This window comes from Kryptolebias marmoratus, linkage group LG9 (assembly GCF_001649575.2).
Source record: "Kryptolebias marmoratus isolate JLee-2015 linkage group LG9, ASM164957v2, whole genome shotgun sequence".
Taxonomy (NCBI): Eukaryota; Metazoa; Chordata; class Actinopteri; order Cyprinodontiformes; family Rivulidae; genus Kryptolebias; species Kryptolebias marmoratus.
In genome coordinates this window covers 7,320,111-7,339,108 of record NC_051438.1, presented here as the reverse complement: position 1 = coordinate 7,339,108, position 18,998 = coordinate 7,320,111, and the positions used below count along the sequence as shown (strand labels likewise).

General features: G+C 38.5%; 1 protein-coding gene across 2 annotated transcripts in view; it reads right to left on the bottom strand.

Moving 5' to 3' along the window:
• Positions 1-18,998, bottom strand: part of aff2 (AF4/FMR2 family, member 2) — a 225,188-nt gene that overhangs the window by 107,000 nt on the left and 99,190 nt on the right. The gene's annotated exons all lie outside the window — the stretch shown is intronic.

The window sequence follows — 18,998 nt, the reverse complement described above, 5'->3', positions numbered from 1 at the left end:
AGTAAATGGATGGAAAATCAAACTGAAACACACTAGAAACTCTTCATCACACTTATTGTTTCAGTTCCCTTGGTCCAGATGTGAGCCAGATGGTTTATGCCACAGAATCAGCAGCAAAGTTGTTGTTTAGAAAAGGCTTGTCAAAAAAGAAAAGAAGAAAAGTCAGGTGATTGAATACCATATGTCTATTACAGGCTGACAACCCTCAAACATGTAGCCTGGTGGAAAAAAAAATCAGCTTAACTTTTCAACAGAAGCTATAATCTGTTTTTACACTGAGAAAGTTAGGTTTATTTTGCTCTTTTTCTTGTTAAAAAACTCTCTGATTTGGATAGAAGTTACGCCGCTGCAGAGTCTACAATAATCTTTTTATTGATTGCTATTGTTGACAGTTATTGCTGCTAAAAGCTGCCTCTTGCTGCTGAGAAAAAAAAATGTTCATTTATTTTCTAAAACCACTGGCTTTTGGCTGCAACCCTGTTGGAACAGAGAGCCTGAAAAATGGACTGACTCATGATGTTGTAAATGTAGCAAAAAACCAAGTGACTCACGGGTTTTTTTATCTTAATTATTTCTTTTTTGTTACAAATAACAAACAAGAAAAAAAAAAAACATCACAGAAACAGCTTGATTGGCAGGTAGCTGACTCATAGGACCCTCCGGGACACACAACGTCCACAACAACATGATATTTTCCAAAAACAATTCTTTTTCTGGTGTTTCAGCCTTTAAAATTCAAAGTCGAGGGTGGCACAGGGTGTAACAGGAAATGTAAAAACAGTACCACAAACTCAGAACTACTGAACAATCCTTTGTCAGAAATAAGTTCTTAAATTTACAATTCACCAAATTTAAAACTAAAACAAAAGCAACAAAGCAATAAGTGTCAGGGTTACAAAGGCCAAGACAACAAACAAAACAAGCCCTTCAAGCTAGAAAAAAAAGAAAGATTAAAAAAAAACTTTAATCCTAAGGTCCCTGGCTGCGCACAAAAAAATGGAGAAAACTCTATAAAATAAAATAGCAGAGAACCCCTTACTGTGCTTTCAGTGATTGCCACACTGGGCAACACAGATTCTAAACTATAGTTCAACAAAGTAACATAAGTTAAATAAACTAAATGCACAGGGAAAGTTCTGGCACCACTCCACAATCACAAAACAGCCAACAAACAATCCAAAACCTGGGGGAGAGGGGCGTTGTCCTCCACACTATAAATGAAGTCATTAATGAGCCGAACTCTCAGCTGAGGCAGACATGGAAACCAGAGAGAAGAGCCCCCTTTACCAAACACTTTCAATCCAAGCCTGAGTTGGCTTTTTTCTGACTTATAAAAGAAGTCAACCTGCCGCTGTTATGCCTCTGAGCTGCCAAGGGTGACGTAAGACCCGTAAAAGGTCAAGACTTAAAAAAACGTTAGTTGGGTCGACGGTGTTATGATAACCACAAAGACGAGTTTCTCTTTAGGCTGCCTCTGGCTGCTCATAAATCAGCAATCGTGTTGGCCACGTCCCGCAAAGATGTGAGTCTTTATAAAGGAAGGCAGCATCGCAGAACCAGAGGAGGCGTGGAGTAACTCGGCGGTACTGACGGGGAGCGCCGCAGATCCTAAATCCTGCAGCCTGCTGGTCACACAGAGCGTTTGTCATCATTTCATTGCACCATCAAGCCGCAGAGCTGCCTTACCCTTTTCTGTACTGACCCTGTCTGCGGCTCTGTCACTCAGAGGTGTAACAGTGTTGGGTTGACTTCAAACCTCCTCCACAGCTTGGTACTTTCATAAATCACACCAAAATGAGAAGGCGCTTGCAGATGACAGCCCTGGTCCATGCTCATTCAAACTTTGATTCACTGATTAAAAGGGGAAATGCTGGTTTATCTGCGTATGATACATGGTTCAAACCTAATACATTGTCTATATATATATATATATATATATTATTTTCAGTGAGAACAAAGTGACATTCTAAGGATCTATCTAAAATTTAAATTCAGTCAAGCATCCTCAACCAGAACTGTTGATAAAAATCTGAGTTGAAAAGAACATGCTGACTGAGATAGTAACAAATTAATTTGCTGGTATTGGAGGGTTAATTAAGTTGTGACTGGAATTGTTCGCTAACATTGTATTATTTAATTTACCTTCATCTTTCATACTACATCGGGGTGTAACGAGACACTCATTTCATGAGACGAGAATTTAACAATAATTTCAAGAAAAAGCTTTTGCCACAAATTAAACTGACTGGTATCTCTTCTGTCTGATTTTTAATGAGTTTTTTTTCAACGATACATGACTTCTCATTAAAGCTATATGACCTTTGAACTCAGGGGGGTCCAACTCTTTTCCACAAGGGGGGCACAATTAAAAACCTGATCAAGACCCAAAAGTTTTTGCTTGAAAAAAAAAAAAAAAGCCATGTTTTTCAAATTTCATATGTCATCATATTTATACAGAAATATGAAACATTTTTTTTCTCAATATATCTTATTTATCAGTGAGAACAAACAAGGTTAACTGGAATATTTTTAATTAAATGTCTTGTATTCATTTCTTATGTCTTCCTTTTAAATCACTATTTGGTAATGAAAACATTTTACTGAAGGTCATCAAAAAAGAAAAGAAAAACTCGATTGAAAAATCGAACAGCTACTAACATTTCAACCTAAATTACAGCAGAGAACAAAATACGGATTAAATGAATTAAATGAATTAAATGAATTCAGAGACTTTCTGTAGCTGTGAGGAGCTCTGAGAGGCGTTTGAGGGTCTGAGTTTTGGGGAAACTCTCAGGACATCAGAGTGAAACTTCTGTTTTTTTATATTTTCATCACAAAGACATAATTAAACAGCTTGCGTGGAGAGCAGAGGGGAACAGCACAGTCTGACTCACCTCCACTTTGAAGTTTGATCAGCGCTTTTCTTCTCATCTTAAATGGATTGACGTGAGGTTCAAACTTTGATTTCTCAGCTTCAAAAGTTGACAAATCGCAGAGTAAGCTCAAACTTAAGACTCTTCCTCTCAGCACGGAGCTGCAGAGGCAGCAGGAGATATGGGCGGGTGCTGCCTCCACAATCCGTCCTGTGGGCGTGTGGTCCTAGTGCCTGACACGTTTCTGAACTCCTGTCATACTAATGATTTAGTGGTTGAGACTTTTAAAGTAATAATTTCACCAGACAAAGACATGACACTGTTGTTGTTTGTTTGTAAGCGATGTTTAACTCGACAGGAAATCTTGGGCATGACATCTCATTACATTCCTAACAAAATATTTTTCAGGTGAGTACTTTTACCACGATTCGACGTAAAGTTTTGATCCGTCACAAGTGGTCTCTTAAAACTGCGACCCAATCAGCATCTCAGATTTTATCTTTGCCTTTGTTTTAAGAGACTCCAGATTCTTTCAGTTTATGATGACAATGTTCTTCAAACAGGGCAGCTCAGTGGTGCAGTGGTTAGAGCGGCTGTCTCACAGCAAGAAATTGACAGGTTCTGCCTGGGACATTTATGTGTGGGGTTTGCATGTTCTCCCTATCTCCCTGGATTTTCTTTGGGTACTCCAGTTTCCTCCCACAGACCAAAAACCTGCACATTAGGTTATTTGGTAACTCTTAAATTGTCCCTAGGTGTGAGTGAGAGCGTGACTGGTTGTTTGTCTCCGTGTGTCCCTGTGATGGACTTGCGACCTGTCCAGGGTGTCCCCCGCCTCTCACACGGTGACTGCTGGAGACAGACACCAGCTAACAAGCGACCCTGAACAGAAAAGCTGGTAAAGAAAAGAGACAGATGGATGTTTTTCAAATATGTTTCTATTTATAAGATTTATTTGGATGAAGGGAACGTTCCCGAGCAGTCCAAGACTTATTTCATATCAAACTCTAATGTGCATTTTTATTCAACTTGTCAGTCTCTAACTCTTCATGCACCAAACCTTTTCACTTGTAAAGGCCAATTTTCATTCTTAATTAGTTTAGTAGTGCTATAAGTTTTAATAACTATTCAGTATCTGTCTGCCAAATGCTTTAACAAATGCTTCAAGGATTTTTTTAATCAGTGTTTTACAGCTTTTTTATCCTACTTGTCTGGTCTTAGTGTCTTTTATTTGTTTATTTTTTATTGATAGAGTTTTTATGATTTTATGGTTGATACACACAGATTTAGTTAACTTGGTTTTTGGCATCGGGGGTGGGGGTGTTACAGAAGCTTTTTGCATCTCTCCCACACTATATTTTTTTGTATTTTGTGCCTGGTCTGGGCAGCCAGTCCTCCTCTGGGTTCAAAATGAAAGATATCCAGCACATTTCATTTCAAAAATTGTGTCGAACCGGTCAAATGTGTTTGTGAATTTTATGAATCAAAATAACACGAAAGCTGAGTTTATATGGCAGCTGTTTTAATGAAGACAACATAAATGGGAAATTAGAGGACTGAGTGTAAAATGATCCAAGCAATGAGACAACTGCACGGCTCTGCTTCCAGTGATTCTAAATGATCATTTGCTTTGTAATCACTGTATCATAAACATCAATATCCTGTGAGCACAGAGAGATGAATACAGTGATAATAGTCGGTATCCAAACAAAACAGGCTTGTTTTTCGCCCAAATACCATATGTGATTATGACCTGACACTCCATTCTAATTTACTGAATGGGTGCTTGTTTATGACATTAATTTGTCACATCAGTCAGGGCCCTGTTTACGCTCTGCAAGCCCTCACCTATAAAACTGCAGAACAAACACATTTAATGTGATTTCCACTCAAATGCGTCCCTTTTTAATGCCTCTGCCTTTTCATGTTTCAAATCCACCAGAGTGTCTTGTTTCTTTTGTGCTGGAATTAAATATCATTAAGAGGTAATTACAGTAATGTGTTTAAGACTAAAGAAACAGGCTCCCTGATCTCTGTTTTTTTTTGTGCCCGAGAGAGATAAATGAATGCCTCGGTGAATGCACAGAAGATGACAAAATATAAAACACTGAAAACACCTCAACACACAAATAAACCATCCACATTTACAATAACCGGGAGATAATTATGTGCCCACAAAGAGATTGGCAGGAGCAGCAGATAAAAGAGAAACGACGACAGGATAATGTGCAAAGAAAAAGAGTCAAACAGAATCATATCTGGAGCTTGATGATTGCAAACATGTTCTCCTGTGCCGTCCTCCGAGGGCTATTAACATATCCTCTCATATTTCTGCTTCATCTTTGAATTAATTTTCACAGATATTTCCCCAGTAAGATAAGAAAAGGTTTACTTTGTTGTCTAAATTACACAATATATCCAATTTTATTCTTTAACACGATTCTCTGAGGCCAAAATATGCCACTGAGGAGAAACGCTGCTCAGCTGTCAAGAAAAAACAAAAAAGGCCAGAGTCAAAAGAAGGCTGCCAATCATCTGGACAGACCGACTGAAGTTCTGAGTCAGTTCAGAGTGAGGTCCAACCGGGTTTGGAAAATCTTCAAGGATGTGGGGTTTTTTTTTTTGTCCATGGGCTCTTCGTTTATTCAGTTTCATCAGCTTCTTTTATCATCCATATTTCAGCTGTTTACAGAGCTGCAGTGACCGCCGTCGCTGGGATTACCAGCATGCTAGATAGATCACAAGCATCGCCCTCAGAGGAGTGTGTGTGTGTGTGTGAGCGTGTTTGTGTTGGTTCAACAGTCGCATGTGAGGGATTCACTGATGTGTGTTCATGTTTATGGATGAGTCAGGCTGCCTGATAATCTAAAGATTGTTGAGAGCATAGAAATGGGCCTCTCACACGTGGGCCTCTCTTGAAGAAATGATTTCTGAACTGTTCAGTGGTTTGGTGTGTTTCTGCGGTTTTAAATGTAATATTTTAGGCCCTGTCTACGCTACTCGAAATATTTTTTATATGAACAATTTTTTCCTTTTGTATTTTTTTTTGTCCACACATTCTAACAAAGATGCTGAAATACTCAAGCTGTGCCACTAGGTGGTGAGAACATCCACACTAACAACATCAAGATACAGAGTAAAAACATGCTCCCAAAACAACTGTCAGCACCCAGTCAAAGTTTAATAGCCATCAGGAATAATAAAGTGAGACAGATTTAGAAGAAATAGTAAAGTGGCTCCATTATTGTTTAGGTTTCTTCTTTAGACCTTGCCCTAATGTCTGCCCTGAGCTATCGAATAGAGCTAAATACAGGTCTACACATTGGGGGCGTCTGTGGCTCAGTGGTTAGAGCAGTCATCCTCCAACAAGACAGATGGAGGTCTGATTCCAACAGTATGCCACATGTCGAAGTGTCACTGGGCAAGACACCGAGCCACATTGCCTCCGATGTGCCCCAACGGTGTATGAATGTGATCTGAAGCACTGATTAGACTCTACAGAATGATTTATTCAGATTATCTTAGTAGAGATGTAGCAGAGTGTGTGTGGATGGATAAATGAGGACACAGATTGTGTTGTAAAGCGCTTTGAGTGTCCTGGTTGGCTAGAAAGACGCTATATAAGTTCTTTTATCTCAATTCTTAGCTTGGCTGAAGATTCTCCCAAAACATTTCTAGCTCATTTTTTTTAAATATATGTTTACAGCTTCCTATCAGCTATTAATCATTTCAGCCTAAGTATAAAGTTAAATGGTGACAAGATAAGGATTAAGTCAGACAGACATAGACAAACGTATTAAGAAATGCTCCACTGTTGTTGTAATGTCATGGTAGTGAGAGGGTACGAATTAGACTCGTATCTCATCGTTTTTACAAACGCCCCATAATTATTGTTTACATGGATTTAAAAAATCTGTCTCACCAAAACCATCCTCTGTGTGTAGATAAGAGGGGCAAACGCAGCTGGAAATCTCAGTTTCTGAAAATATTCAAAAGTAGTGTAGATGGGGTCTTAATTTGCTGTAAAAACGTTTGTGTCTCTACAGTGCTACTTTGTCCCAGTATTTCAGCCATTACACCCCTGTGCCATGCTTTCACCGTCGTCTAGCTTGAATGGAGGGACTCAATCAGCCAGAGATTAGTGACAGTATAATAACAGGGAAGACACCGAACACAAATAGACAAGCAGGAAACGAGTTTTTACTGAAATGGTGGTTTGTGGAAACTGTACGAACACTTGATTACAACTGCCACTGTGTCAGTGCAACTTGAGGTTGATAATATCTGTCTTTACTCAAGCCCCTTCTCAAAAGGGTGATGGTAAAATTAGAAGAAAGAAAATTAAAACACACCTTCAAACTGATACATTGTTTACATTTGAGAGGAAAACATTTCTATATTCAAGTTATTATTATAAACAAACATAAAACAAAATCTATTTGGCATAAGAAATGCCCATATGTAGGTATTAAAGTACCAGGATGTCATTAAGATGTTTACAGTATACAAGCATGTGTACGTGGAAATTGACACGTGGTGTCAGACGAGGATGATGTTCACCTGAGACCTTCATCTAAAAACAGAAGCGTCTCACTGGTCTGTTTAGGCACAAATTTGCAACAAATTTCTAATAAATTATTTTCAGGTTTCAAAGATTAGACTCTAAAAGCGAAAGTTCAGATCTTTTGAAGTGGGGTTCTGTGAAAATGTTATGTGTATTTAATATTTTACCTGCTGTGGATAACTCTTTGAACGACCTCAGTTTGGAGAAACAGAGTTTAATTCTGAGGGGATGGACGAGCTAACGACTAGTTGATTAATCAACTCCAGTCTCAGCTTTTCTTGTTTTTTCAACAAGAGCGACCTGCAGCTAGCCATAGGACGTCCATTGCAGTCTGGGGTACTTCTCGCAGGAATATCATTTTATTTATCATAAATTAACTATAACGTAAAATCAACAGTGATATGAAGTTAATAAACTTGTGTTTGGATGAACTGCTGTGATATTTTTGAGAATGAAGTTGCTTAGAGACAGCAGCGATCCACTTTGGTCTTCAATCTGCTAAAACTCCTCATTGTCTCGTCAGCTCAGTTCAGATACTAATGATTATAATTGTTCATACACTTTCATCAAAGACCCAATTAAACACGAACAACCACAGAGTAAATATCTGATCATAGTTTTTATTACTGTATGTATAAACCTGAGTTCTTTTCAAACAATTATAGAATCAATATAAAATCTTTTTGTACTCATTTTTTTAAAAAAATGAAGCACCAACAGAAGAACAAGCAGGTTTGTTAGCTTGATATGATTGTTGTTTTTGATTAAGTCAGATTTTTTAAATGTTACTCAGTAGGCCTGCACATTTTTAGAAAAACCTGCAATGTAATAATTGTTTAATATAAGGATGACAAAATCGACTGTGAAAATGCCACATGTTCCTCCTCTGCCACCATCATCTCGGTGGGCATCAAGCCCAGTGAGAGGCTGCTGGATGGATTAAATATAATACTTTTATTCAAAACATAAATGTATGGTACTTGAAATATAATTGCCTATGATTTGCTGTGGTCCAAGCAGATCTTTGCAATACTTATATTGCGCTCGCTGATGTTGCAACTATAAATTTTTGATATATTGTGCATTACTTAGTTTACAGCAACACAATACACTAAAACTTTATTCAGTCTGAACCATTAAAATAATCTGCAGTGACAACTCAAGATGTCTGTGATGTGTCTTGTAGCTGATAATATCAGTTTGTCTCCAAATCAAAGTTGGTCAAAGGAAAAAAGAAGGATAAAGTCCAACAGTTGCGGTTTTAGCATGTGAGCCTTGTGAGGTTGTACAAATGCAGTGCATGTACTATCACCCGTCTTCCATTCTACATAAAATTCTCATCTGTTCATACTTTTTTCCCCCTTTTTCTTATTCTGTGGCGCCTCGTCTTCCTCTTGATCCCATTTTTCTCTCGGCACTATCTTTCCCTCTTGTTCTCACCCACCAAGCTGTGGAGAGGCTGATAAGGAGTTGATTTACCATCCAATTAAATGCTGTCATTGAAACATTGCTTCAAATGTGCCCAGCGTTTTCACTCTGCACTAATTGGCCTTCCATCCGCATGTACATGTGACGGGAGCCCTGGTTGTTTCTCTCTTTTCTTTCAGTACTGAAGACTGAGATTGTGGTTACTTTTCACTTAAAACAGAGGGTCAGCTTAGGTTCATGAAGCAAGAGTAAAAGTTATTTTTAATCTTCTCAAACTCCATCTGACACATGAATAAAACAACAAATCAAAATGATTTAAAAAGTAGAATTGTGAAAAAACTTTAAGGCTTCTTGTTTTCTTTAGCCTTTTTGCTCATTAGATATTATTATTTTTTTTTTACCACACATGCAGGCAATCATTAATTTAGTCTTGCTTTTACACAAACTTTTTTAAAGCTGCTGCCAGCTGCTGTTTTCAGCTAAGGACACCCTTTTTTCTGCCTGTTCAACAAAAACAACTATGCTAAACAAAGTTAACAGCTAGCCAATTAGCTTTGACTAACTCTGTCACACATTTAAAACATGACTTCCTGGTCCTGTTTACAGTAATGCTGTTACTTTGCACAGCAAACCTTTTCTGCTGTGTGTGCAAACTGTGGTTTTATAAACTCTTTCCTAAATGGATTTTTTTTAAATACTCTTTTTTTTTTTTAAAGTGTCTCTGATTGAGTGTACCTGATAAAGAGAGTTTGGCAGAACAACGATGCCTTGAGCTACAACACACATGCTCATGTTTACGTTGTGTATTGTTTTTACCCATTTTTTATATCTGACTTTTTTCTGACTCTGCTGCTAATAAACCTGTGTCTTATGCTGAAAAGGTTTCAGGTGGTATTTCACTGAGCTCCTACTACTGGCGACTAATTGGCCAATGGTCTCCAAAATGTCTCCTAACTTTAACAGGAGTTCTCAGTTTCCTTACACTAGTTGCAGAGGCTTGCAGTCTTGTTGCTTGTCTTCAAAAAATTTTGCAACATTTTTTTTTTTTTTAAATAGACTTATTGAGGGTATCTCAAACCCATCTTGAACCCTTCTCAAGTTAATTTCTGTAATTTTGAAGCACCGGAGCTGTATTTTTGACACCTGTATGGGAGCTATCCTCTGACAGAAAACATCCAAAACTACAGTCCTGAATATCCAGCTCTAAAAACCATGCTGATGATAAATAATATTTCTTAAAGCCTGGTCCTATTCTGCCTGTCTTCATTTCAAAAGTCTACTCCGGTGGATTGAATCATAAATGTGGAGGCGGCTGCCAAGGTGGGTGAGCTTTATGGCAGAGTGGCAGAAAGAAAGACACTGTTGAAAAAAAAAAACATGGATTAAATCTCCACTAGAGTTTGTCAAACTTTAGTGGAGATTTATTATGAGTTTGAAGTATATTTCTGACATGAAACACTGTAGACACAAAAATAACCTGACTTATAATTTTTGCACAGTGAGGCTTGATTCTAACTTTGATTTTCTGTTTGGTCGTCTTATTAAAAGTCCTGTCAGGGAGTAAGAGGCACAGTTTTGTGGTTACCATGGTGACCCTAATGCGCCACTGGAAGCAGCTTTGATCTCTTTTGATCCTGGTTCCCTGTACTCTTCTTGTGCAGTTTATACATGAAAATGTTGGCATTTTGTCAGTTTAGATTATTACACAAGTGAGTCCCAAATTACTATTGAGTTTAATGTTTGTTGGCAGTAGCTGTAACAGCACCCTTCAGTTTAAGAAAAAAAAAACCTTTTCTTAGTCATTTGCTTTTGTATTATTGTTGGAAGTTGCTACTTTTTTAAACAATAGTTTTCTAGGACCATAGTATTTTGGAGCCACTCCTAGTAGCCTTCAGTAATAATGCACTTTCAGGCACTTTTGTGTTTGCTTCACCAGTTTAGGACCAGTGACTGCATTTATCTTTTCTATGCAAGCTGTGCTCAAAATGTTTTATAGTTCCTCTGCCTCATGGGCTAAAAGCTGCTAATTGAAGCTAAACCAACTTCTAACAAAACTATTTGCTATTTACACACATAATATGTAGCAGTAAATCCTTTCTGAAATGCACACACACACTAAAATGAAGGTTTTTATAGAATTTTAATAAATCCATGGGCAAGTGGTCTCAAAACTCATTTATCAAACATTTAACAGTGACTTAGCCATTAAAGGGGGCAGGAGAGGAAGAGAGGAGGGAAAATTGAAGAAAAGGAGCTATGATCAATGCCAGTGGACCATATAATTGCACCAGGAGTGGGTTAGCTGAAAACATTAGCCTTGTTTTCTGATGGATCACATCCTGGAGCCAGCAAGCCAAGCTAAACGCTTTCAGTCTGTATTACCAGGATCCTGAGTCATCAATCTGAAAGAGCAATGTCGCTAAAATTAAACTTTTCTGGGGTTTATAGGCTGAGCTGTAACATACAACAATACAAAGAAAAAAAACCCCAGCTCTGTGGTTATTACATCCTCCTTTTGTTTGCTGTATATTAGCAAAACTTGCTTTAGTCACTGAATGAAATTCTCCCCTTGACAGACAACTTGATTAATCTCCTGCATTTCAAAAGATACTTTTTTAATGGTCTAATTCTACACATCAATTTACAGATGGAAAAAAGATTTTTTTTATGACACTCTGTCTGTGCTGAACTACATACAGCCACATATGAAAGGAACTATCTGCTTCCGAGCATCAAGGTACTGACCTTCCATTGAATCATTTTCTTTGCCCTATTCCACAATCAGATGTGCCAAAGAGAAATTCTCCAGCTCACTCTCACTCCATTACAGCATCTATCAGCAGCTCCCCTCCATCTTTCGGTGTGTAACAAGAGAAACATTCCACTTCGGGAACCCTTTTCAGTCATGTGTGGATCAATACTAAAAGACCCCGATTCTAAGAGATATTTGGATATATTACAAGATCATGTTAAAACTAAGTAATTTCGACTAAAAGTGCTTTTTCAACATATCTTTCCCTGTTTGTGGTACGGTTAGTTTTGAGAGAGCTTGCAATTAAAAATCAACACAACTTTCTGAGTAGATTTATGTAATTTATCAGCAGAGAACACAGTGGGATGTAAACACTGTATGCTACCAGGGGGATGTAGTCTGAATAATGACTGTTTGATAGTAACTACTTCTCCTTCCACTTGTCTCAGTCATTGCAGACTGAAGCTGTATGAATATATGAGAGCAAGACCCATTCGAGGAGAAAAAGTATGCTGCTGTTGCTGCTGGAATGAGAGGCACTTCTGTCACTGCATCTCACCGCAGACACCAGCCCACACTCTGTGTAAATGTCTTTCTCAGCTTCAGGTGCATATTCCAGTTTAAACAACGTACCTTCCTGAAACACTAAAATGCCGTTTTACTTGGTGTAATATATAGGCCAGTGAAATTAAGCCAGTTTGCTCAGCGTATCGTGTTAATTGTAAATGGTTCTAAGAGAGAAGAAACACTTGCGAGATACCTGACAGAGAATGTTGGGATGTAATTAGGTCCACATGCAGAGCAGTGATGGGTATGTAAATGATTCAATTTGCAAGAAGTTGGCACGTGTAGAACAGGCACCAGAGGGAATAAGTGGTGACATCCCAAGTGAAGCGGTAGTGTTATCTGGTCATTGCCGGAACATCTGAAAGTCAGTCAAAACAGTGAATGAAGGTCAGCAGACACAGAGGATGCCTCATAGACACATTAAACAGCATTGCCAGAACATGACAGAGCAGATAAGACAGATAAGGAGCACATTGTAGGTTTGCATAAGTGGTGTTTGTATCAAGCAGTTGATTACACTAAGATCTTGTGGGGTGTACAGATGTCACAGCAGTCCAATGGTGGAACCAATGGGTAGATGAGGGCATCAACTCATGTCATTAAGGTTCTGGTCATCAAAGACAGACCACACCAAGGAAGGATTGTCATATTGTATGCCAAACATTACATTACAGAACCCCATGATATCTTCTCCTACCCTTTGAACACTGGTACAGGACTTTTTACGACGCCACGTGTCATCCTGTGCCATGTCTCAATAATTAGTGGACTACAGGTTCACCGTCCCATGTGTAGGCTGCTGTTAACACCAGAGTAGAGATGACTGGGTTTAGAGAGGTGCTGTAACAGGATGAGTGTTGTTTCATGTTCAGCTTAGTTCTACTGTACCACAGATGGCCATTGTGTGCATGTATGGTGGCACCAAGGGAGATGACTAATACTGCCAATGCTGTGGAGAAACACACCGGTGTTACTCCTGGCATCATGGTACGAGAAGCCATAGGGTCTGACATCATGTCACCTCTGGCAGTGAGTCGGGGGATCCTGACAGAGCAGCACTACATCAGTAACATCCTGCAGCCACATGTCTTACCCCTTCTGAGACAGTGCCCTTGTACAGTCTTTTGACAAGATGATACCTGTCCACACATGACGCATGCGTGTCTATGGACTACCTGTGTCATATTGACGTCTTCCCGTGGACACTATGTCCCCAGTGTTTCCAACTTCAACCCAGTGCCAATGTGCCGGATCTAAAGAACCAGTTCCAACAGCTGTGGGCCAACTTGCCGCAGGTGAGGAAACATCAGCGGTTTGACTTCTTTTTGCATAAATTGCCCCAACATATCCAGGCCCAAGGGAGTGCCACACCCTACTGACATGACACCAGACGTGAGCTGATTTGATTTGATATTGTAATCATTGCAATTCAGACACCTAACCTTTTAATATGTGCAGTTTCATTTCATTTCGACCACTTTGTCTGGGTGCTAAACCTCTATTCTCAGTGAGCGTACATAAATCCTAATATTGTCTCTTTTCAGAACAAGCATTTGAATACAGAAAGTAATTATATGCCAATACTTGCTGCATACCATCCAGGAGCATGGTTGGTTTTAGATTATAATGGAAATCAGTATATTGGACCTCTGTTTTGTTGTTCCCACAGCAATTGCTGTGATATTTCAAATGTCAGTACCCCCACTGGCTGTTCTGGGCCAATGTTCTTATTAACTTATTGTGCTGAATTGTTAAACATGTATTCTCTGTTTTTGTGCCCCTGTATTGATTGTGTTTAATTTGCAGTAGATGCTAAAAGGCCCTGCTCTCCCACACAGGTGTTTGTAATTATTTTCACTGATCTGAGCTCTGCTGGTTAAAGTTGGATCAAAACATTAGTGGGGAATTAGTGAGAATAACTGTATTATTATGTGACTATTGTGCCACTAAACTCCAGAAAATGAACACCAGCATTGCATCTTGTGTTGACTGAATTCTAGCTTCTGTTTGATTATCAGATTACTGTACAGCCTTTCTTCTAGCTGCAGATACTATGGCTCCATCTACTTTATCTACACTACTCCAGGTATGTTTTCAACTCATATAAAATATCTCTGTGAAGATAAGTCTAAGAAAAAAAGTGCTGAAAAACCCACACCATGCCACTAGTTGGTGAAAACTTTCACATTAATGACGTAAAAATACAGCTTGGCTAACAATTTTGCCAAAGCAATTGTGACCTGTTTATTTTTGTTTGTTTGTTTTATTTTGTTGTTTAAAGATTTATAAAAATTTATAAAAAATTTATAAAGAATGCTAATATAATTCCCCTTATTCTGATCTTACTGACATCAACCAGGAGCTCATTAGTTTTAAGTTGGAAACTAAATATTACCTGAAAGTAAAAGTTCTGTAAACATCAGTGTCGAGTTTTATACTTAAAGCATTTTTTGTGATTGGTTTAAAAAAACATCAACACAAAAACCAAGCCACATTGGGATCTGAATTATAGGAACAATACCTCCCAGAGTTTACTCCTTTATTTTATTACATAATCTTTATTTTATTAGACCTAAGAAAACTGATCCATGTGGGCATGTGTGAAATAAGCTGCTATGTATGAAATAAACTGAGTCTTTAAAAATCTCCACTTTTAAAAATCTGTTGTTGTTTTTTAAGCAAAAACGCAGTTTGCATATGGAAGAGACATGCAAACGCTTTAGAAAATTTGTGTTTTTAATACCTGGAGCAGTGTAAATGAGGCTACTGTTGCATCCTGTATTTTAGCAACAACAAATATAACAACACGTAGCAGTGGCACTAAGCTGCAAAGTCCATGGTCCATTTCAAAAACTGCATTTACGATTCTAATCACCAAATTACTATACAGGGTCCCCCATAGACCTGAAGTGTCAAAAGTACCAAAATTGCATCTGGACTAGTCATAATGTGCCATTTTCAGATATTTGCTTTGCTGTATTTGGACTCAGTCAGCTCTGCTTCAATGTCTTCCTTCTTTTCTGTGAAGAGATTAAAAGTGACTGTAATAATGAATTTTGAAACTGTAGATTGTGTGCACGATAATGAGGATTCATCAAATACTCCAGCATGTGGCACAATAAGATGAGCCTTGAGCTGCCTGTTAGTAACTTTAGGTTACTGAGAAACAATCCATTTATAGTAACACTACTTCCTAAACTTGATAAATGAAGTACTTCTGATTTCTGTAATCAGATAAAACTGAAGACTAAAGTGCTTTGATGGAGCACAGGACTCAGTAATGATTGTATGCGTGAGTCAGCAGCTCTTATTAAACTGCTATTAAAACAAAAACCTTCACATCATGTTTCCAGGATGGCATTTTATCCAAACCTACATTACATTTAATTATTAATGAGTCTAACAATCTCTTATATACTGGACATACACATACTGGTATACTTACTGCAACTGCAGTAGCTGTGGTTTTTGCACTCTCTCTGGTATTTTTTGGACCAACATTAGTGCTGAAATACGGGAAGAACCTGATGTTCAAACTTAACTTACATGCAGAGAAAAGCCTGTTAAACCAGTTCTCCTGTGTTTTAATAAAGAAAAGGCTTTGAGGTCTACTCTGTTTTGGTGTGAAATGTTTTTGTGCAGTTTGTGATTGTGAGAATAAAAAAAAGTCTGTGACTGCGAGCAGTGAATATCACACATCTTAAAGATTTAGGAAACAAGTTCCCTTTGTTGGTTATTGTTCAATGAATGTGATCTATAGTCTTTGAAAATTACAACAAAATGTTGGAAATGTTTAGTGTATAAATCACACATCTGATCTATCCTGACTACACTGGCTGTGATTATTTGGTTTAACTAAACATGTTTCTTTCAGACATGCTGTAAACACAATATACACAAAAGTATGTCCCTCAGGTATATTTTCGGTTATAGAATAAGTATACAGTCAATTCACATCTGCACCGTCACCTTTCACAGTGACCGTCATTTTTCCAAGGACTGCTTCCAACCTTGCACCCAGTAGGCGTGTACGTAACTGAATGACTTTTTGCAAAGGTGCTGGTTTATTAAGCAGTGTTAGTGAGTTAGTCGTTCTATTAATTCATGCTGTAAAGCCATCAATATAGGCCATTAGTGTATAGAGTAAAGTGGGTTGCACAAATGTTCACCCCCTTGGATTTATTTTCTATTTTGTTGCCTTACCTGGTCAATGAGGGCCATAATCCCATAATTTAGATGTTTCTCTGGATTAACACATCTGATTTGAATGAATGGGTGATCTGTAGAGGTTGAGGACAGGCTAAAATGTTAATTCAGCCACTGAATCAGGTGTGTTGGAAACAACTGAAACCACTAAAATGTGCAGGGGTAATGGCCCTCGAGGACCAGGACTGGACACCACTGCCTTACAACCTGGAATTTAAATACATTATGACCTCTCAATATGATAAAACAACTTATCTACAGTAAAAGCATGGTGGTGGCAGCATCATGCTGTGGGGATGTTTTTTTTATCTGCAGGTACTGGGAAACTGGGCCAGAGTTAAAGGAAAATATATAATATAGAGCAAAATATAAAGAAACTATTGAGTGAAACCAGGTTGAGTCTTCCAGAGATCTTAGACTGGGACAGAGGTCCACCTTCCAGCAGGACAATGAGACTAAACACTCTGCTAAAGAAACACTCCACTAGTTTAAGTAGGGCCAGTTAAAGGACCTGGAATGGTCCAGTCAATTCCCAGACCTTAGAAAACCTGACTATTCATACCTAATATCCATCCAAAGTCAATCCTTTGTTGAATCATCTATTGCAGAAGAACTGCTGCAGCTCCTCCAGGTTGAACGGGTCCTGCTTGTGTTCAGCAAGCTTTAAACCAGACCAGAGGTTCTCAGTTGGACTCTCTTTTCTTATTTGTTTCACAATATAAACTATTTTGCTTATTCAAAGTGATAGTTACTATGTGTAAAGTAAAGGATACAAAGCCCCTAAAATTCAAGGTTGTAAGGCAACGAAACAGATAGAATGCCAAATGGAGGGTGTACACTATTATAACCCATTGTACAAGTATTAATTAGACTCTCGAGAGAATTTAATTGAAGGCTAGAAAAGACAAATATCATCAACACTGGAAATATTTATGCACAATAGAGCTACTGCTCTGGATGAAATCTTTATTGCACATAAAGGGAAGTTAGATTCACTGCTGTGATTAATTGTAAGCAGAACACCTCCTTGAATCATCCTCACAGACTTTGTCTTTTTCTCCAGCTGCCCCCCCCAACCCCCCATCTCCCAACACACACACATAAGTAGTTAGGTATCCTTCTTTTTTGAATAAGCAAGCACAGCACAAGAGCACATTCAGCTATATTAATGAAAAGAAAAGGCTTTTATAGCCACGCATGGAACCTCTGCTTTAATTAGCAGCACAAGAAAACACACACACACTTTTGCTAATACACACTGAAGGGGACTAGAGAATGATTGGCAGTTTTGTGTTGGTGTTTGTGCGTGTGTGTGTAGAGGTAAATTTCAAGCTGAGTATATTTGATTTGTTGTGTTGTCAGGATCTGTTTGAATGTGTGTTTGTGTTCGCTGGGTGTGTGGTCTGTCTGTGTGGGGTTCCCAGCATGATGTCCCTTCACAACATATTTAAGTGCCTCTTGAGATGGGGAGGGACTCCAGGGTTCCCAACCAGTACAATACGGTATCAAATGTGTGTGTGTTTGTCCCTGTGCACGCATTATCCAAAAGGACAACATAAATCTTCTTTGCTAACCAAGTGAATGGCGTCAGTTTTAGAGAATTTTTTTTTTCTTCCTTAGGGGGACATCATTGAACATCACAAAAACACAAAACTACTAAAAACAACAATGTGAGTAATGATCTTTGACAATGTTAATAAAATATTCTAAATAAGTGGAACTATGATGACTGATATTAGCAAAATCTTGGTCTATTTTAAAATTGACTTTGGATTGTTTTCAATAGAGAAGGGGTTGGCGCTCAAAGTGGAAATTATTGAGTGTTTTCTGAATCCACTAAACAGTAAAAAAATAAGATGTTGTTCAACCCTTTGTAAACAAAAGGCTTATCATCCCTTGAAGGATCGCCAACCGCTACTACCACGTCCAATTTTTGCTTAATAGCTGTACAATTTATTGAATTCTACCCATTTTTTGTTTTTCTTTTTAGGGTCAGCTGGGTGTGGTGGCCATCTTGAGTTGGGTTGGCTCTATCAGTCAGTAAGTTGTAGTTGTACATATAATCCTTATTTGCTGAATGTTTCATTAAAATCTGTCCTGTGGTTCAAAACCATAACTCCTACTGGGTAAAAGGAAAGAAAAGGGCATACATTTTCATGTACAAAGTGTAAAAAAACTGAAAAGTTGGTGGGAACAAGGTAAGTTTATTTGCAAAAACTCTTTATAAAAGTCAGCCGTAGCAAGACAGAGTCCATGTGTGTGAATGAGAGGGAGGCAGGTGGAACAGTGAGGCTACAAGGAGGTCAGAGGTCACAAAGGTGCGGGACTTCAAGGACTGTCCAGGAAAACGGGGAGTTTGGTAAAGAGGTGAAGAAGAGAGTCCAGGCAGGATGGAGTGGATGGAGAAAAGTTTCAGGAGTGATTTGTGACAAAAGGGAGGCAGCAAAGGTCAAAGGTCAAAGGGAAGGTTTACAGACAGAGGTGAGAGCAGCTGTGTTGTATGGTTTGGAGACAGTGGGACGGACAAAAAGACAGGAGACAGAACAGGAAGTGGCAGAGCTGAAGATGTTGAGGTTCTCCTTGGGAGGGACGAGGATGGACAGGATTA